At 34.2% G+C, this 22,898-nt stretch overlaps 1 protein-coding gene across 2 annotated transcripts in view; it reads right to left on the reverse strand.

Moving 5' to 3' along the window:
* LOC308176882 (uncharacterized protein) overlaps positions 1-22,898 on the reverse strand; it is a 436,002-nt gene that overhangs the window by 185,051 nt on the left and 228,053 nt on the right. Inside the window, exon 13 of one of the 2 annotated variants that reach the window (XM_080553232.1) lies at positions 2,800-3,933. The exons of the other annotated variant lie outside the window; for it this stretch is intronic. The gene's annotated coding sequence lies outside the window, so the exon portion shown is untranslated. The remainder of the gene's footprint in view (positions 1-2,799; positions 3,934-22,898) is intronic. 2 annotated transcript variants of the gene reach the window in all.

Raw genomic sequence — 22,898 nt, forward strand, 5'->3', positions numbered from 1 at the left:
CCTCAACAATACACACCAGTGGCAATGACGACTTAATTAAGAATTCATATTTTTTTTCAGAGCCTAGCCAGAATTTAAACAATGTTGATTTAAAACAAAACAAAACAACAAAAACACACACACACACAAAGGAAAGACCTACAAAGTAACAGTTCCACTGGATTCACAAATACTTATGTAATAAATATATTCAAAAGTACAAGTGATTATTCCCACAAATAAAACTATTTATTATAAAAAATTTTCTTCTACTAATGTTGCTGTGACTGTCATCAGGGAATCAATTAATTATGTAGTTAAAAAAGTTAAAATATTTGTGTCATATTTCTGTCATCTCTGGTAGGATCTCAAAACATAAACTATACTGATAATACCATTAATATTTATACATTGCTCATTGGGGAAAATTAATGCAAATTAAATAACTTATAATGTTGGTAATATTAGTTTGATCCACCTTTTTCAGAAATCATTCTTATGTCCCAGCAGCTATATTGGTATGAATTCCAGGAAATATTACAATGGTGCTGTCACATGTCAGTGCTAGTTTGGCATCTGGAACCCAGATTATTTACTTGTAAGGAGCTACAAATATAGCCATTTAGAGATAGCCTTTCATAAACAGAAGTGACAGCCATGAAGAAGCTATTCTACCTTTTGTTTGCAGTAAACTAGACAAGTCTTGTTAGGTTATACATCCTTTAAGATTACAATTAGCACAGAGTGTAAGACTCAATGTAAGAAAGAAAATAGATATTCAAAATATTTAATTGTATATATAAAACATAATAAATAGGTGGATATTTAAAATAGAGGAGTGTTAAACCAGAATCAAAAGACCATGGAAACTAGCTTTTATGAAACTCAGAGCAATGGTACAGTACTTTCCTTCAAAATTATATATCAAATTTTTCACAAGCTCTACATTTTAATCACTTTCAGGAACACTTAACTTTCTTATGCACTAAACTATTATTGATCATTTAAAACAAAGCACATATCCTTGAAGCTGATAGACACTGAATATAGCCTGAATTTCTGTTAGACATCAGTAAAATGACATTCCAGACAGGATTCACTTTTAGCAACCACCATGTTAAACAAGTCACTTACTTGCTTACTGTCTCCCTGGCTAGAGAACAAAGGAGTATGCTGAACCATGCAATCCCTCTGCCTGTAGAAACTTACCACAGAGAAAAAAAGATACAAAGTACATTTGTTCTAAAAGTTCACTTGAGTTTTAGAATTTTTTGAGGAGAAGAATTAGTTTTTGAGAACTCTCCAAATTTTCTTTTGTTGTTCTGATTAAGGGCTCTTAGGGCAAGAAGCAACATATTTCTTATGCATACCCCCTAGATTTTTAGCACATGTCCAAATATCACCTTTGCAAGCTGACTCCAAATGCTAAAAACAGGTCCAGAGAAGCCATTTTCTGTGCCCAGAAGCCCAGGGTAAGGAATATGAATACCCACCTAGAATTCACTTGGGGTTTGCAGCAGAATGGATGCTACAAAAACTCATGAACTTCATTTCTTTTATTTTTGAAGGAATCAAAATCCTGAGAATAAGTATCAGCTAAAAATAAATAGTTAAAAATAAATCATTTTCCAAGTAGAATAAATATTCCAATGAAGCCAGTCGTAATAATTGATCTTCACTCATCCTTTCTCCCTCAAATATAGGTTTCCTGACTTGCATATTAATCATTCCATATTAAACTTGTAAGTTACTAGCAGGCAGGAGTAGGATGCCATTGTATTCATAGACATTTCCTAGTCTATGAACACTGTTCTTTATGAGCACAAATCTGAGCCTACAACTTTAATACTACATCTCATTTGATAAAGAGAATTTGCATTCCTCAAACAAGGATATCAGTGCCAAATTATGTAACACTGGTTGTTAGGTATGCCAGCTACACTAGGTATAACAGGTGGTTTCATAGGAGGCTGCTTCAAATTTTTAGATAAAACAACTTCAAAGAATACCCTTTTCCAAGGAACAAAAAGTTGACTGCACAGAAGGAAACACACCATGTGCTGTGTTAACTGTTGCACTTGCTTATACCAAAAGACACCAAAACAACAGTAATTTTTAGCTGCTTTAAAAAATACCAAATGGAGCTGTAATGGAGATTGTAATTTTTCTCTCCAGGTTGCTAGATAATAATGAACATGAACTAACAGTATCAATTTGTCCGTAAGTCTATACTACATTTTTTTCCACTAACACTTTTTGCAACAAACTACAGGGATATAGAATTATCTGGTATTTGCAAATAGCCATAATGCCAACCTCTTACCTGTACAATTATCTCTCAGCACATCCTGAGCACCTTATGCTCTAGAGAACTGAGTTGCCTACTATAGAACTTTATGCAATAAAAGGATTTGAGTATGGCAGATGGGTGCATCTTTCCTATCTGCAGTGCACAGGTTTAGTAAGGATTGGCACATCTGTATGTTGTTTTTGCTGAAAAGAGAAACAACTTCCTTTGCAACTACTCTGATAAACTGTTGCAACCTCCAGCAGCAATGCATTCAAGAAATTTTAATACAAGTGCACAAATTATACTAAATGGGTTAGTATTTAAATCAGTTTGCTTACTTCTATTAGCAGTACTCTATTCTTGGCAGAAAAATCAGCATAAACATTCTGGAACCATCAATCATGAGACATACCAGCAGCACTAATGAGGGTTAGGTGGTTACTGTCACTAGCATTTTAACTCTGCTATTTAAAGGTCCTCTCAGAAAAGACAGTAAACAGGAAGGTTACTAAAAGAGCAATGCCACTAACCTTTTGTACTGTTGTCTTGTGTCAGTGCTCCTACCACACCTAACCTGGCAGCAGGCATCACTATGGAGAGTTAGGATTAGGAAAAGGGATAACACAGACAGATGGATACATAATCACAAGAATTACAACTGTTTCAATAGCTCATATTGGTAAGAGAAAGAGCTTTGTGCTGTGATGATTTCTTTTCTTTCTTTCTTTTTTTTTTTTTTAAAAGGTGTGTTAAGTAGACCAACAGCCCGCTGAGAAAGAAAAAAAAAAAAAAGTAGATAGTTAACTTCTGTCCAAATGTTGGATCCATGTTTTGCAATACATTACATAATATAGAGGAAGGTATTGTATTAAGTCTTTCTAAAAAGCACACAATATAAGCTTTCTATCAAGATAATTCTGCCACTGAAGACTTAAAACAGGAAACATATTATGAAATACAACTTAAGTGAAAGGAAAACCACAATTAAATCTAAACAGTAAAAGTAAAACAATTAAATCTAATCAGCAGAAGTTGGGAGAATTAGTCTGGTCTTGGAAATACAGCCACATTCATCTTCATGTTTAGTAGTGCTAAAACCAGGAAGAAAAGGCATACAATTCAATTAACAGCTGCCCTACCTACAGACCATCTACCTTAATCTCCACTGCAGACTAAGTGTTGAACACTTCAGGTAGACACTTTGTTCAGCCATAGATTCTACATTTGCTATATAACATCAGGAAAAACAATTAAAGTGTTCCCCAGAAAATTCAGAAGTACGTCAAAAGTTCACAAATTCTGAGTAACAAGACAGACTTCCAAAATTGTTAATGAGAATTAGCACAAGGGATAAAAACTAACACTCAAGAAACAATGCAAATTATTTGAGAAGCTTTTATAAAAACCTTTAATGTTCAATACCACACTCCCAAATTCCAAACATTTTGTCTTAAGCTTTTATGCTTGAGTCATTAGCAACATAAATAGCAGTATTTATCATATAAATTAATAAGTAGACATTCTGACAGGTGGAAGACTGCATCCCTGAAACCGTAGCAAGGACTCAAACTTGCAGTGTTCCATAGGACAGACAGTCAATTGGGTTTCTGTTGTCACTGTATGCTTTTTATCTTCTTTCTCTCCAGGTGTTTCAAAGGTCCATACTGAAGGTAACCATGGAAATTTTTAAGAAAACAACAGAAATTAATGAGATTGACAAATTTGGTTTGGAGGAGGGAGGTGTTTGTAATTTTAAAACCACATAGAATGCATAACGCTTGGGGAGGACAAATAAGAAATCGTGTACATGGTCACATCAGTTATATAAAATGGTTTTGAAACACTAAACAAAGAAAAGCTGTAGCCGCTTTAAAAAATAAACAAAAAATGAAATTGTATTATACTGTACTTAAAATTACTCAGTACAAGAAATTTAAGCCAAGTGATCACTAAGACAAAGTAGTACCTAGACAGATCATTCGTTCACAGTGGCATTGAATAAACTTTTAATATCTTCTTAAATGCATGCTTTGAGACATACCATATTTACATCCTGGCATTAGAAAGAGACTTACCTGATGTATAAATAATCAATACCCCCCCCCCCCCAATGTATTACAATATTTATTCTAGCTGAATACACTGAAAAGGAAAGAGTATTTCTAAGAGTATTTCTCTAAAACCTAAGAGGAATAATTTTTTAAGGAAAACATGTAGAAAAGTGACTTTTGATGATTCATAGAGCATTTATATGTATCTCTTACTGTGGCTTTAGTAACCTGATATGCTGTCTTTCACCATAGAATTACTGCTAATAATCAAGTCAAGTACATGAGTAAAATTTCTGAACATGTCAGTTGTTAGACACTTGTGACACTTTCATTAAAAAATTTAATACAAAAATTTTATCATGATATGGGCATCATATTTCACTTTAAAATTTACTGACCATAGCAAAACTAAAACTGTAGTTATGTAGACTTGGGAAATTTAATGACCCTGTTATGCTTTAGTTCATCTAAAATCTTGGTAATGCAGATCTTTAACTCTGTTTACATTTAGACATTGTAAAAGAACATGATACAGAAATTTCTTTCCCTGAAAGCTATCAAATCATCATAGAGAGCCTGTGTGAGAACTGCTAGTTGTTGCAAGGCCAAAGATACTGTCTTCTTTGACCTCTAACAAGACAAAAGAGAAATCTTGTGAAACTCTTTAAAGCTAAAATGTTCCACTTAGCACAAGAAGCAATTTAAAATCAAGAGTCTGTTACAACATGCTTCAAGCACCATGAATATAAAATATAATCAATCTTTTATGTAAAAAAAAAAGGTAAAACACGTCTGCGATAATAGTATATATACTAAATTATTTTACTAGTAACCATTTTAATATCACTCTTAGATCTCCCTTCTAACACTAAAAAGGTAATTACAGCAAATATATACCTACTTTATCTTATTTATAGCATTAACATAGGTAACTCTACAAAGCTTCTACTTTCAGCTTTTATTGTAAAATGAAACATTTTATACTGGCCTAAGAAGCTGCAAAAGTAGTCTTGCTGTCAAGTTTCAAGAAAGAAAGCGATAGTTACAAAGTAATTTGTTATTAAGATTATTATTATGGAGCCATAATCATATATATATGATTATATATACCAAATAATTATGGTATTATTTTTTTTACTTTCAACTTCATTTTTTATTAATCTCTTTCAACAACTCCAGTATTAATGTTGTTTCCCAATGTTTTCTATGTAAGTAGATGTGTATTGATGTTGGCTGGGATAGATTTGATTTTCTTCATAGCAGTTCATATGGTGTTGTGCTTTGGATTTGTCACCAGAACAGTGTTGACACCACATTGTTGTTTCAGCTTTTGCAGAACAGAGTTTATACCAAGTCAAGGTTTTTTCAGCTGTGAGAACACTGCCCCACCACTGGGGAGGCTGGGGGTGCACAAAAAACTGGAGGGGACACAGGCAGGAGAGCTGACCCAACTGACCAAAGGGATGTCCCATACCAGATGGCATACTCAGCAATAAAAGCTCAGAGAAAGAAAGAGAAAGGTACAGATGTTTGCAGTTACAGTGTTTGTCTTGCCAAGTAACCATTAGGTGTGATGAAGCCCTACTTTTCTGCAAAGGGCTAAACGTACCTGCCAATGTAGTAGAAGGAGAGGACTAATTCCTTGTTCTGCTTTGCCAGTATGTGTAGCTTTAGCTTTACCTATCAAACTGTCTTTATCTTGACCCACCAGTTTTATCACTTTTACCCTTCCAGTTCTCTTCGCCATCCCACTGAGTGTGTGTGAAAACAAGTGACTGTGTGGGGCTGAGCTGCCTACCAGAGTTAGACAACAAGAATAAGAAACTCTCCAAAATATTTATAGAATAGATGTATCACTTTCATGAATTCTTAAACTCTTACCATCCCTAGGATGTCTCAGAGGAAAGCTTATGCAACGTTGAAAGAGGAGCTCTTACTTTTATAACATTGTCTGAAAGCATACAGAATATGTAGTTTTCATCCTTCCATCCAATGCTAAGATAGCATCTAAAAATATCATTAGCATTAAACAAAACATTGAAATGGATTATAATATTATTGCAATAAACTTTGTCTTATACTGTTAGAAGATGAGAATTAATGGTTTCAAAAGCTATGTCAAATCTAGAATGAAACCAAACGATGTGATTTTGAAACGTGTCTCAGTTCTGTCTTTTTCTTTTTATTATTTATTTTTTTCTTAAAGAATATGGTCCAGCTAGCCTATTCCCCTTATTCCGTGCTAATCACAGTGGTATTTCTGCACTGCAAAATTAAAAGCTGTGTTCCAACTAATTAATAGAACAAACCCACCACTTAAAATGCAAAACAAAGCCAAAATGCTCCTACAGTGATTGTTTCACCATCTTCTTGCTCCAGGGTATAATCTTTTTGTCAATGTGCAATGTCTTCATTACATTCTGCAGCAGTGCTGCAGGTGGAAATGGTGCTTGCAGGGTTGGTAGGCTGACACCACAGCTCCCCTGCAGTGCACAACAATGTTTACCAGCTGTAGGTCAGATAAATAGTTTATACAGCATGGGCAAAGTGTTCACAGATGAGCTTCTTTTACTGCCACTTCATAGTCTAACTAGCACTGAGGATTGCACAGAGCATTTACCATCCTCAGTTGCAACAGAGTACTTCAAGAGAAGAAACTCACAGGAGAAATATTCCTTAAATACTCATACTTCTCTAAATAGACTTAGCACAGTTTAAAAAGAAATGGAAATATGAAGTTGAACTAAGTTTCTCAGAAATAAAGTAAAGATTTAGTAGGCGACCTCTTAAACTGATGTTAAAATGTCAGGTGATATAAGGAATCTGCACTCTGAAAGTATCAAAAGTATCATTGGTTTGATAACAAGAAAATTGACTTTCCTGTAGATCTAGAGACCAAGAATCTTCAGTCTAATAACAGACAATTGGCAAACTGCATTTTGCTTTTTAAAGGTCATCTGCCTTATCCTTCCAAGATCTGAAAACAGAAGGCAAGTTTTATAAAGAAAACACTGCAGTCTGTTTTTTTTTTTTTTTTTGTAGACTGGAGAAGTAACATGCATTACACAATGATAAAAACAAGTTATCTCTGATTCCTATTTCTTACTGTAAATTGCGGGATATGAGAAATGCAAGCAAAGATGCAGACAAAACTCTTCTCAGATAATACATCTCTTGTTTCAGAAAACTATTTTCAGACAAGTATATTTCAAGAGTTGGACTTAGTGATCCTTGTGGGTCCCTTCCAACTTGGGATATCCTCTGATTTTATGACTCTAACTGAAACTATTCTTCATTCCTAGTTTGAATGACAACACTTTTATCAGCAGCAGAGAATGGAAACATACATGCCAGTAGTTATTTCAGTTTTTAATTGTCTGTAGCAATACTTTAGAGGTTGTGTCACATCAAGAACACAACCTCTTAAATCCTGAATTTGTTGCTTGAGAGAGAAGCAAGCTCATTCTGTACTGAATCCATAGAAGGTAACACTGTACAAGTTAACCACAAAATTCACAGCTGCAGGAATGATGTAGTTTTACATACAGAGCTTATGGCATCATCCCCCTGATACTCAGCATAGTGAAAATGGTAAATATTAAGAGCACAAGGTTATACCCTGATCATTATTAACTGCAGCTCCACTCTTTGAAAAAAGAAGCCATGGTTACTATACAGATGTTTAACATCTGCCAGCTGAAACTACACACCCACTTCACCAACTGGGTAGGAAAAGAAAGAAGAGCACATGCTATCATCACACTCCCTACATTTCTGCACTTTCCTGATATATTATTATGCTATGATAGCTGTCTATTTTTCTTTAATTCCCTCACAGAATTTTATTTCTTGACTGCCTGTCAGTGAAGCTTGACACGTTCTTAAATGAATGCTTATTACAGTCATTTTGCTTTTATATGTTAAGTTCAGGCTTGTCTATATATGGTGTAAGTTCTTCCTCAATCATCTTTCAAAAACTGCAAGAGAGCATTCTAGCATTCTTCCTTCCTAGCAATTAAACTGATTCCATTTCTTTTTTATCTGGAATATTTCTTGTGTGAATTGCCCAATTTTTGTACACTATCTGTAATTTCTGTTATGGTCCTGCATAAGAAGAAGGAAAAAAAAAATTATTTATTGAATGGTAACTGCCAACATTTTATATTAAGGAATATAACACCATGTAATATCAAGACTGTATTAAAAGTTGTTTTTCCTAATGGAAGAAAAAGAAGAAACATTTATGCATTTAAAACCATATGCTTTTGAAGAAGTCAGGATGAGAACTTCAATAAAATATAAAATGCATTACACTGCAAATCTACAATACTACAGTTACTAAGTTTCATATACAACACATGCTGTTAAGGTGGCCTCGCTGGTCAATGAATGCCCTTATTTGAACACAGTATTTTGTGCTCTCTATTAAAAACAGAGACAGTATATACATATTAACTCTAAATGTCACTTCTATAATGTTCTCTAAACCTAAAGTTTGTATATTGTAACAAACAACTTCATCTCATATAATTTATTAAATATTGCCATCCAGTGGTAAGTAGCTCTTATCACAATGAAGTACTCTCTATAAAAACTCCACATTAAACACTAAGTGCTTACCTTTCATGCAAGCACAAAAAACATTTCAACAGTTTACATAAGCGTACAGCTTACATGTAAGCCAAAATTTATAATGCTACTAAATTCCTGATCACATTTTAGCCTATGTTAATTACTTACACAGACAATAGTAAACATTAATTCTTATCTATTTGAAAGGACAAATTTAATGGTTGTGGTAAGGCAGAAATACCAGTTCTAAGGCTCTTGAATTCTTTTATAACATCCTTTGTCATTTATTTAGATGCTAAGTTTTACTAACAGGGTTTCTGAGTATGCAGAAGTGTAAGCAAGATGGTAAAATTCTATCTATTGATTCTATCTATTAATTCTAATTCTACCAACTCATGCATAACTGAATCAACACTAAAAGGTAAATCATGATACTATTGTTTCATCTCCAAAGCACCTCTCTATTATTCGTTTCTGATGAAAGATACACATTGAGTGAAAATATATTTAATCAAAAAACATTTAGAGAGATGCCAAAATCTGCTTTCCAAGCAGACATACTGGTTGCTATTGACTGTTTACAGACCTGAAGAACTTGAAGCCAAAGGTACAGAAGCAAATTTCCTTGTAATAAGTAGAGCACTGAAGAGCCATCAGCAACCTAAGAGCTCATTCTATTCTGCTTTGTAATTCTCTGTGAGTTGCCAGCATAAATCACAGTTCTCTTCAGATAATGAAGACTTAGAAATTTCTTTATATAGTGTAACAATATAAATCTATCTGGCCATCCCATTAGACCTGCCTTTCAAGGAACAAAGTGTACTTCCTAGAAGTAGTTCAATGCAAATACCTCTGCTTTTTCATTTTTCTTGACATTCCATTAAAGAAGCTATAGATGATAAATGTTATGTTTAACAGCCAAAACTACATATCTTTATGTAAAGCTCTGAGGAAAAGAGAATGCACATTCAGAAGTGGGCCTTGATTTCTGTATGTATGAGAGGAAAAGTAACTTCTGCAAACAAGCTAACCAGAAAGTGGATGATTGATTATAAGGCAAAATGAGAGAAAAAAAAAAAAAAAGGAAAACAAAAGAAAAAAGGAAGAGAAGAGAAGAGAAGAGAAGAGAAGAGAAGAGAAGAGAAGAGAAGAGAAGAGAAGAGAAGAGAAGAGAAGAGAAGAGAAGAGAAGAGAAGAGAAGAGAAGAGAAGAGAAGAGAAGAGAAGAGAAGAGAGAAGAGAGAAGAGAGAAGAGAGAAGAGAAGAGAAGAGAAGAGAAGAGAAGAGAAGAGAAGAGAAGAGAAGAGAAGAGAAGAGAAGAGAAGAGAAGAGAAGAGAAGAGAAGAGAAGAGAAGAGAAGAGACGAGACGAGACGAGACGAGACGAGACGAGACGAGACGAGACGAGACGAGACGAGGAGAAATAAATAAAAATAAATAAAAATAAATAAAAAGAAATAAAAAGAAAAAAGAACAGTCTGAAGGTAAGTAAGGTAGAGCTGGATCACACAGAGCCATGCTAACGTACCTCGGTCTTCATCTGCACTTCTTCACCTTTTCAAAGTTCTAACCTTAATTGAAGATCTAATCTTGTAAATCATGCTGAAAACTGAGGGAACATTTATCTGTGCATGTACGTGAAATCTTTTTGACAAAGGATGAGGATTAACAAACTGATATTACTTGAGAAATTGAACATGTACACAAGTTTCTGAGGAAGAGTTTAATGCACTAAAACCACTGCATTAGTACTGCGGCTCCCTATCAGTTAAAATGCATGCTGCTTGATAAAGTTAGGATTTTGAATGTGACAGAGCAATGGGAAAATGAGATCATTTCACCTACAGCTGCCTATTTAAAGGTTAAAATCGCAGTTCTTCCAGGCTGTCTCACTGTTTAGTAAACAGTGGCTAGCAGTCCTAGAAACAATCCATTGACCCCTTCTGCTCCTGTGTAATTAATGACTAAAATGTCAGCATTATGTGGAGGTAGGATCGTATTCCCTTGCTTGTATTTCTCCACTTGATGGATTTAATCCAAAAAAAAAAACCAAAAAAACAAACAAAAAAAAAACCACAAAACCAACAGTCTACAGAACAGAGAAATACTCGTTATTTTAAACTAGCAAGCAGTGCGCTATCAGCCTGGTTAAGTCCCTTCCAACCCCAGCAGAGCCCTTTCTCTTACCTTACCGTATCATCAGGCAATCACAAAACTTGCTTGGGGGGTGTGTGTGTGGGAGGGTGGAGGGTGGTAGTATTTTGTGCATAGCATAGATACACTGGACAGATATTCTGGACATGATTTTCTGCTGCAAAATCATGCCAAATAGATCCTGACTTTTAGTGGCATGTTCCTAGCCTAACAAACATTACATGACTTCCAATCCGCTGACTGGGAGGTTCAACTGTCCAACAGATGTTGCAGAAAATCCTGGAAAATAAAGTCCTCATGGACTTCCTTCCACTCACTGAGGTCTTTCATCACATTTTCAATATCGAATCAAACTGAGTATCAATAAAACAGATTTCCTAATCTAAGATTTTATTATCTGGTTCTTCTTGGCATGGATTCTAATGATTGGCTCACCAGGTTATCATCATCTCTCCGATCTTGGCAAATGGAAATTTGCCCTGCTCATTTCCATTCCCCCCCGCCCAAAAACAAACAAACAAAAAAAACCCTACCGTAACTTATTTTCCAAGAATTCTCACTTCACCATGTCAGACTTTTGCTTTTCTCTTACAACTTCTCCCTCCCCTTCCCTGATTTATCAAACTGTCTGTTGCTTTTGCCATTTGACCCCTTTTGATCTATGCCATCCTTTCCATCATCACTCCTTTACCATCAACATGATAGCTTTAGCTCAGCTGGTCATTAATATCAGCCTTCATTGCTCACTTGATGGTTTCAAATAACTATATTTGTGACTTCTCACATCATTTTTGCTTAGGATGGAGATGGATACCGCTGGCATTATCAACTCAGTTGTCTTACTCAAATTTCACCTCAATTTCCCTACTGATGTAGGGACTGTTACAACACTGTTTTAAGAGTTAGCCTGAAGCTATTGTTTAGCATTTCCATAATTTTACCTTTTTGTTTCCTGGAACACATTTATCAGTTATTTATTCTTACTTTTATTGCAGTGGTTTTGGGGATAGCCTTTGTGTAGCATCTAGTACAACAGCCACCCTATATATGTCAAAGATTTCAACGAGAAAAAATTAGAAGATATGCTATCCTGAGATGTTTTACTAGTCCTACTCTTATACCTACACTTATATTGGCATAATTATTCACAGCAGAATATTACATCATCTACCCCAATAGTTATTGCCAGAAAGTACACTGCAGTTATGCACACTTTAGTAACATAAGCTAATCAAACGTAATAGAGCTGAAATATATATGAGATGACTCTGAAATTCTGTTATGCCCTTTTTATCTACAGGTCCATAATTCACCATGGTAAATTACATCTGATAATAACTGTAACAGTGAGCAGTCCTGCTTAAATTTTGATATTAAAAACCATAGAGACCAAACACAGTACATTAAAAACTGCAAAACACATGGTATTAGATTAAATATATATATATATAATTGAAATTCTTTATATATTTCCATTATATATGTGTATCTTCCATATATATATATATGTGCATTAGGTTATGTAATTTTTCTGTAACTAACTTCTTGTTAGAACTTGATTACTCTTTTATAATTTTTTTTAACAAGGAAAATAAACCAGAATATTACTCACCCAAAATACTGTAAAAAATATTCTAATGATAATCATAATGAATTTCATCTTTTTATAGGCATGAAAATTTAAAGTAATTACTTTCTTCTCTCTGTGCCAACAGAATTAGTAATGTATTAATTATTATACTATAAAAGGCAGAATAATATAACTGATAATTAAACTCAGAATATTGTTAAAGAATTATTCTCAAGAACATAGATTTTACTAATTAAAATATTATTACTAAATATTATAATTTCTCATATTACTTTATACAAATAGCATTCAATTCTTAATTAGCTAAATTATCAGTTGAACAGAAATAATCAGATGATATGAACTATGTAGTTTGGAAACAATTACTGCTAGTTATTTATATATTTTAAAAGAAAATGCTTCTGTCCTAAAAATGATTTGGTGCTTGATAAATATTCAGCAGCAGGAGCTCCACTGAATTTGTTTTATTTACTCATCACTCAAAATTAAGAAGCAATACATAAGTGTACCTAAAATTGGTACAGAATCTGTACTTAAAATTAGTACAGAATCAATAAACTATTTCAAGGTTTTCACTCAAATTAATTGTAAAAGTTTGCAGGATCAAGCAGACCAGTTAGGCAGTGATCAGCACAGAAGTATTCTCTTCCTCCTGTATTTCCTTCCTGACTGTAACTGATAGCAATTTGATACATATTGAATCTGTTACTTAAAAGATTATTGTTCTTAAATGATGATCCATCTACTTTTCATAAACATCCACTTACTTCATGAAGATACTACCTAATAAAACACAAGAAAATGAAAGGAAAAGAAAAATCTTGCTTGGAAAAGCAAGTTTTCAGCACAGCTTGATAATTATTAGCGTCTCAGTTCTTCTCTATCATCTTCTTTTACCAACTATAGAACAAAAATTCTAAAAACTACAATATCTCAGCATAGTAAGATTGCATAAAAAAATGTATAAAATCTTACGATGGCAAAGTCAAATTGTCCTCTTTATCTTATATATACTTCAGTGAATACCATAGGTTCATGTAAGCGTTCCGTGGCACAGGGAAGTACATTTATCTTCCAGAGCTTTTTGAAAAATTTGAAATCTGTTTGCACTATCAGAAAGATCCAGTTTCTCTATAGGACTTAATGAGAGTTTAACATTCAATGCTCATCTACTGACTATCCTAAGCATTTTCAGACAACATTGCACACCTTTTTCTGCAAAGATTTTACCAAATAAATCAAAAGTCAGCTAAAAATAAAGTTATAAATGTGCTTAGGTATTTCATTGCCTGTAGCACTGACACAGAAAATCTCTTTAGCATTAAGCATGAGTCTAAGTCTTATTGATATGGTCTGAATACAGATAAATGATACCTGAAACAGAAATACTGTACCAAATTCAGGCAAAGTTTGAAACTATTTGATGTCCAGAGTTATCTGAATATGACCCACCACAGTAAGAATTATTGATAAGAAAACATCAGATTCATTAGACCATGGATATAGGATATACATTTGTATCTGTATAGAGTGTAAGAAAAATAAAGTTCAAAGGAAAAAAGGTAGATAGGGAAGGAAGTTAAAGCCTTAATGTGTGGAACCAGAAAATGGCCTCGATTCCAGGAACAAAGAAGTAAAGAACATATATTGACTTAAAACAAATAAAGCCAAATGGAGGAGATAACCAACCTCTTCCCACCAATATCTTCCCCAAAAGAAAAATATGTATGTATTTGAAAACTTCTACAGTTTGACAAGGTGCTTTGGTTAAAAAAAAAAAAAAAACGGGAGTTTAATTTAAGATCATATTTCTGTTGCCTAAAATTAACATATGTATCCTGAAATCTATCCCACTGATATAGAGTAGCATAGAGTAGGTGCCACTGTCATAATTCAGTTCTGTTATTTAAACACTTGCCACATTTAACATGAAGGAATAAAAGGAAAAAAAAAAAAAAAAAGAAAAAAAAAGTTGTCTTTGCTTTGGATACCTTTTCACAAAGAATACCAACAGCAAAGCGAAACTGTCCATACCCATGAAGGCTGTTGCAATATTCAAAGCATAAGATGTATTGCTCCTGCCAAATGTAAGAGATTCCCTAAGTAAACAGTCTCAAATTCCAAAATACATAGTAGGCCTACTCAAAAGCTTGCTGAAGGACAATATATTCCCTATAGCTTGGGGACTGTAAACACATGGACAGCATTTCCCAAGGTCATGAGTAGTTTCCAGAGTTGGCAACTCTAAAAAATAAACAGTTCTGGAAGATTTGGTGGGCCAAAGCAGCCTCTATATTTAGTGGAAAAGAGGAAATGTGAGCTGTTAAATCAGAAAAATACTTATAAAATTAATTCTTACAGACTAAACAGGGAAACAATACTGACTTAATGCATATTTATAACCTGTTCTGAGAAGAGAAGAAATTAAACATTTGAAGCTCTGTCCCTTTATTTCCTTAATATGTCCATTGTATGAGACTGCAAATAATATTGTGTTGGTAATCAGTTATTACCTATTAGAGAGTCAACCTTTTAAAACAGTATTAAAAGATACTAATTTTGGTGTGTGTGCCATCAGTTCACCCAAGGAGAAGAGATGTAAAATGTTACACTGAGACTGCTGCAGTTGCTTGATGTAGAGCTTAGTGATATGGTTTAGTGGAGGACTTTTTAGTGTTAGGTCAGAGGTTGGACTTGGTGATCTTGGAGGTCTCTTCCAACCTAGATGATTCTGTGATTCTGTGATTCTGTAACTGAAGGATGTCATCCTTGTCCATACATGCATCTATGCAGATTATGATAGGATCTTTACATGTCAATTGTTCCTCCAGCTTCTTTGTTCAAAACATGCAGAGTTCTAATAAGAACAGCTTTATATAGTAAAAGCTGTTGTAGCCCAATATCCTGAGAGGGACTGAGAGTAGTTACCAAGAAGAGCATAAGAGCATCCCGTTACACATGAAATCTCAAAAGCTTCATGACCAGAGGGGCCATCTTTAAACTTAGACACTGCTGATGGATTTTTCTTCCATGAATCCTCACTGTTCAATATTCAGTCACAGCCTGTTTTACTACATTTTTCAAATCCAGACTTCAGACATGATCATACTCCCCCCTTTTGCAAAGGAAGCTTCACCCAATAGAGTGAGTAATCTGTACGTCAGTACCTTCCTTATCTCAACCCAAGCTTTCACCACATTGTTCTCATACAACGAACTAATCATGTGACCATACCATTTAGGAAATACACAGACTAAACATTTGCTGCAGTATTTCAGGATGGCACTGTCTGAAAGAAATAAGAATAAGGAGGAACAAACGAGTATTCAATTGCAACCATTAGTTATGTGGTTTTTGTTGTTTTTTAAACTTTATTTTAAGCTATTAGAAATTAAAGGAATCAATTTATGCATAGATTTAGCTTTCAATCCAGAATTGATACCACAACAAATTTACAAAGCCTAGTAAATGTGGAATATTTTCAGTGTTAGTATTAATCACTTTGCTTTAAAGAGGATTCAAATCTAGGACAGGTGCTCATAACAGCTTTCCTTTGCAGCTGAGAGAATAAAAATGTCGACATGCTACCAGCATAGCATACATGGCGTAGGACAAGAAACAGCTGGAAAACTTTAAAGATTAAGAGATCCACCAAGCTGAGAGGTGGTGACAAAGGTGGCTGAAAAGGTTTCCTATACTGATTCAAGTAAGGATAAAATCTACCCCAGGCCTATCTACTGAAACTACACAATTTTACAAAACGGTTTGGTGATTCTTATATGTGGAGCACTGTAATGGCAGTACTTTAACCATTAAGTTGTTCTCCTTTCTTTTAAACTATTTTAAATTTTAAACCTACTTTTTCATAAATGATCTAAGAATATCTTGCCTGAGGATTGGCCTTTGACTTAGTGATTAATACTATCAACAGTAACTTTTTTTTTCTTAAGTGTAATTTGCTGAGCCCTATATTAGCACAGACCTGTACTTGAGAAACTTTCCTGACTTATTTCTTACAGAGTAGTACTCAGCAGGTGTTGATGACATCAATTCTTCTAGTGTTTGTAACTGTGCTCTTTAAACTTTCAAGGCTGAGTTGAATTTTATTTTATTTTTTGCCATTTTTTACATATTCTAAATGAGGAGGAGTCTTGCATGCTTCATTTTTTTTGATGAATAAGATAATCAGATAATCTTTCAAAGCCTTGATAACATACTTTACTCAAAAAGGTCGTTTTCACTTTTTTTTTTTTTAATTTCGGATCATGTAATATTAAAAAAAAAAAGCCAGCTAGAGTATTCATTTTGTAATAGTAAAATTTACACTCCTTTTTAGAAAATATAGCATTTAAAGAGTTTAGGAAAAAAAAGAAGTAGTTGGATGAGAAAAGAGAACCTAGGACTGGCCTCTTCCACTATCAGTCACTCCTATTTCATTACAAAAATGAAGTACTAAAATGATTTATTCTGATGAAACTACTGTCTTATAATGAGCTATGGGGTTTGTGTAAATGCCAGCATTCACATTAAAGGCAAGGTTTTGGGGATGCCAACACAGAGTGATGCAATGCTGTACTACATGCCTGTACTACTAAGCAAGACAGTTTCTGTCTAACTCAACAGCCATTTAGTGATACTAGCTTAGGCAAAAGCCTCTAAATCCTATTTAATTAGCTGTGAGAAGTAGCAGAAAACAGATACTCCTTGTGGCCCCCGAGCTCTCAGTTCCAGCCTTGCCTCAGCAATCTCTACCTGATATCACTACTCAGTGCAACCATCATCTTTCAATTTGCATGGCAGCTCACTGATGATACAACTCCAACACAGTGATTCCCTGGCTTTGTTTGCCCTCCTGCACAAGGTAGAGGAAATAGTAATTTTTTTCAAACCAACTGAAGTATTCAGCTCTTCTGAGCCACTGAAGAGCATAAAATCTTAAAGCAGGGAAAAGCTTGCTTTGGAATACTTTTTCCATTACCACCAGATGCCAATTTTAAGCCTGGCAATGCAGCAAGCATATGTTGTTTACCTACTTTTCTTGTTATTATCTCTTGATGCCAAGAGGGTCAAAGGCTACTACTATTACAGAAAATGCAGTGCATTTTTTATTACCATAATGCATCACAAAACTCAGACTAAGTGTTAAATGTAAACATGGGTACAAAAGGGCAGAAATTTTTAAATGCTGCTTACCACTTAACAAATGGTTCTCATTTCCATTTGTCAATACAACTAAACCTCTGTAGACTAAGTAATAGAAAATCTTTCTATATTATTTGGAGACAATTTTGGTAAGTATGAAAACATCTCCACATGAAAAGCTACTCAATAAAGAAATTCATAGGATGTTCATCATTAAAATCTTGCATTTTAGCTGTGTTTTAAGTTTTATTAAATGCATCTTATTACTTGAAAGAAAAATATATACTTCATTTGTTTTCTCAGTAGATAATAGCAACATAAAAAAAGTTTTATGATGTCAGAGGCTTGTTTTGCTGGTTTATCATTTGTTTGAATGATGAAATCACAATTTCCTCAGTTTAGTTATCAAAGCAGATGTTATCACTTATCATAAAGCCATTAGTGACCATCACTTGACTGAAAGTATCAAAATCTAGCTAATGCTTTAACGTACCTATTAATGTAAGAATTGCTAAGGTCTGTGATGAGGTAATAAAAATATTCTTCAACATTTTGACTATGCCAGTATTGAAATTTCTGTTTTGTGACAGAACTGTCTCTCCCTCAACTTTTCTGAAGAAGAATAACCCAAGGAACTTAGAAATTACTATAATAGATGGCTCTTCTCTCACCTATTGAAAATGTTTCACTATTTAGGGAGGAAAGAAATTAAGTAAAATTATTGTTACGTTCTCCTTGCAGACACTTTCAAAACTTCAGCTATTTTTCAGATACTTTGTTTGGAATAAATAGCATTTAAACCAGGAAGAATCTGATTTTCAGACAGCCTTCTTCTCTGCTCATTGTCTGCTTGCAATTTCATGTGTGCTAGAATTGAGTCTCACAGTCAAAAAGAAAAGAGCTCAATATTCTTCTTACAGCAACCACATGGTTTAGCACAGAGAATGTGGGATGATTGATGATATCCTGCTTCTTTGTCATCACCTCAGAGAGCCACAGTTAGTAACTTGAAGAGGAAAATAAACCTCTGGTAGTCAGATAGAGTCAATCGTGTCTTAGAGCTTGACATTGGATTAGATAACCATTTTCTATTACTTCATATTGTCTTCTCTTACATTGTTGTACTGATTTCTCTGACTAATTTCTCTGTGGAAACTGTAGGTTGAGAAGGCACTGTTATATAAATCCTCAGTGTGGAACACAAAATTAAGTACAGAAACTGCTTTTTCCTCTGCACACTGAGACCAGAAAATTCCAAAGCCATTCAGTTTCACGACTATTTGTTTCTGCAGTTCCACTGACTGTGTGTCTGGCTTTGACTGCCTGGCACCATTTCCATTCACCATCATAGATGAGATTGTTAACAACAAAAGGCTATGGAGAACTGCCATACTGTTCCCTTGATAACCAAATTCTGTCTTGTAGCCATAGCCTGCAAGAGTACAGCATGGAAAAGGGCACAACTCTGCACATCAAGGCTCCCTGCCTTGTTCTTTTGTCATGAAACTGGCTGATCTTATGCTGTCTATGGGAGATCAAAACCAATAAAAACTAATCCTATACATGACCCAGCCAACCCTATGAATCCTACCATCTCTCTTCTGATTTTTAAATGGCAGTATAGAAAGGTCTGACCATTTGAGCAAAGGTGAATTAAACCTTAGTCTAGACAACGTGTGTGACAGCAGGAATAAGAAAAACAGACTCTAGTTCTATTTAACATTTTACACCTTTTTACCTACATTTGAGAGGTAGTTACACATCCTCTTTTTAATTTTAATTAAACATTTTAATTTTCAATTTAAATATTCTTTTTATTTTATATTTTTATATTTATTTTTATATTTTTATATTAATATTTTGTATTTTATATATTTATATATAAATTTAAATATTCTTTTAATTAAAATTCTGCAAAATCATTGCTGAAAAGTGAAGTGAGCTGCTCTTTCAGTTACATTCTTGATATTAGTGATGTGTGATAAACAAAACAGAACTAAGTTATTTTGCACACAGTGAAGTGATTCTCCCCAACATGCACGCTCTACTCCCACCCCAAACTTTCTTTCTGGAATTTGGACTTAACAAAGAAGCTCAAAATTGGTAATTCAGAGTTTTGTGCTTGCATTGATTCTGACTTCTGTGAGAGCATGTATTTCAGGTTTCCTCCTCTTGAGCAAGCTGCTAAGATTCCCTTTGGCACTCAGAGCTCTATATGTGGTTCCCTTTGGAAAACAATAAAACTAATAGTCAAATGTGTGCTCTCACTTAGACACCAAATGAGCTCTGCCAGCAACTGAAAGTCTTACTTATGCAATGCCTGACATTTCTGGCTATTTTTTTTTTTTTTTAATACACCTCCTAAAATAGGACACTGTCATCAAGGGGAGCATTCGTCATTGTAAGAGCATTAGGTAACAGCCTTTCCTGTTCCTCAACTTTTCATCATTATCATTCTGGATCCTACATTTTGATAAAAGTCATTCCATTTTTTCCCTCTTGAAAGATGCACAGTTTCTCTCATTAGTGTAGGCCTTCACGAGTTGATCAAATCTGTATGGAACATTGTACTCTAAGCCCAAAAGAAATGGTCACATTTGCCAAGGTACCATTCAACACAGAGTTATCCTCTGAATTTCCTCCTGCTCTGCAGCCTAGGGCAAAGTCTGCATGTGGTAGTTTCACACAGCATCTACTAATTGGTGGTAACTCAATCTGGAAAAAATTGGCATTACTTCCCGAAGGACAAGGGCAGGTTACTTTGATTTTCCAAGTAGGTCATTCACTCTTCAAATGAAGAATGACTGACATTCAGAAGTAACACTAATACAGCGATGGCAGCTGTTGTCAAGAATGTCAGCTTCTTCCAGCTTTGCAAAACCGCAATGACATTTTATACCTGCCTTATTTTGATCTACTGCAGATTTAAAATGATTCGGCACATATCTTTACCTGCCAGTACTGTCCCACTGGGATGTCACCAGTCACCATTACTTACAGCTTTGTTACATCAATATCTGTCAGAATGCAGCTTAAGAAAGTTCATATTTTCCACTGTTGACTATCACAGTCTGTATTTCTAACTTTTAACAGATAGCTTCTGCCTCTCAGTCATGCACACTTTAAATGCTATACCATGTATTCTTTAACATGTAAAATATATAAATGATTGATAAAAATGACCCACAGAAATTCAATGATTTCAACTTTTGGATATTTTAGTCTGTAATATTTACATACCAAAAACAAACAAACAAAAAGAGAAAGAGAGAGAAAAAAGCTATTTCAAACCTTTTAAAAACTTAACAGAATATTCTCCACCTTCTGATGCAAGGCACCAGAAAGATTGTACACAACTTCCTTATGTGAAGGGAAATAAACACAGTTCCTGTTATCTTTATTTTCCAAATCTCAAGTATTTCAAAGGTTACATTCTACAGGAATCAGAGCTCCCAAAGAGGAGTACATTGCAGATTATCTGTCGTGCTTTTCCAGCAATCTTCAGAAAACTCTGTGCATTACCTAATGAACATAATCTATTAGTTTTACAGTGCATAACACTTTACTTTTGTATAGAAAGGCTCACTTGACTTAGTTATTCCAAAGAGTAAAAATACTTTTTCCAAGCTCTATGTTCACTGTAAGAAATTCTTTGTGTATATTGCATTCAGACAAATTCCAAACTGAACAGAAAGGTCCTGCTGTTGTAAAATGGGTCACTGATCTACCTAATCCTGGGAGAGATCTAGTCCACTGGCATACGTTCTGACCAATCAGACTCGCTGGCACTGAACTATGAAAGACTGAAAAAGGAAAACTCACAAATAGGTGCTTCTGGAGATTATTGATCAGCACTAGTCTTTGTTATTTCCAGAGTGTGTTAAGAAAAATGCTGTTCCATGACCATCACCTTGACTTAAACTGCATTATGCTTCCTTTGTTGGCATACATTTCAAAGAAAGTAAATACGCTGATATTTTATTGTAAATAACAAACCGACATTCTATGCCATAAAACTACACAAAGGAAACATTATTAACCTGGCAAACTAACTTAACCATAAAATATAAGGTTCTTGTCCTCCTTACTCTCTGATACATTCTAAAAAGATTTCAATTTACTTAATTAAGCCTAGTGTCATTTCTATCAAGTACTAACTACAATTCTGCAATATGAAAACTGTTTATTTTAACGTACTTTTTGGAATAAAAGTATTGCCCCTTCAAGAACATTAATCAACCATTTACACCCAAGTGGCCTAACACTCAAAGTGCAATTTTATGTAGGACAGTGGAGAGTTCAAATTATTTCTCAAGCATTAAGATTTCATCCAATGTTCTTGGCAAAAAAAACCTCCTCTAAACAAGTGCTACTGCAGTTAGAAAAGCAAGAGGATCTCATTAACTGCAGCTTTAAAAGAAAGAAAAACTTCAGAATGTTCTTTCCAGAGTGTTGTACAAGTAAGCTTTTTTCTTCTTCCTATGTGCCCCTTCAAAATTTGATATAATTCATCAGAACTACTATTCTGTTCGAAGATGCTATACTCAAAGGGAACATCCACCAAAATACATTTATAAGCAGTCTGCATTAAAATGAACACATTTTGACTTTCCAACAGCTTTATAATCTGTTATGACAATATTCTTATTTAAGAATGGTAATAAAATGTTAAAGCTCTCTGAAAGCTTCAAAACTTATTTTAATTCTACGTGCATGGCTGGTAATTGCTTTCCTCCCATAACACTGTGTGTGTAATTTGATTATCTTAGACCATGAAGGGCAGTAACCTTTACTTTAACACACTTTTTAAAAAATCTGACAAAATAAACTCATAAATAATTAGATCTCACTAAGATGGAACTAATTCCCGACACACTACTCTACTAATAATTGCACTTATGACTAATACTAAGAAAGAAATATTATGCGAATGATTTATGAAAAATATTAAGATAACCTCATGCAATTCTTTCATTTCCATTTATTGGAAATAAAAGTATTCCATATTTTTAATAATATATTAACTCATTTCCTGTGAGATATTCCTCACTGATGCCAAATACTTGTCATGTTTGTTACTTATCCAGAACATTGTTTTTAAAGAGATCATTTCAATTTGGT

Source organism: Anser brachyrhynchus, assembly GCF_964034855.1.
Source record: "Anser brachyrhynchus genome assembly, chromosome: 13".
In the NCBI taxonomy this organism is placed as follows: domain Eukaryota; kingdom Metazoa; phylum Chordata; class Aves; order Anseriformes; family Anatidae; genus Anser; species Anser brachyrhynchus.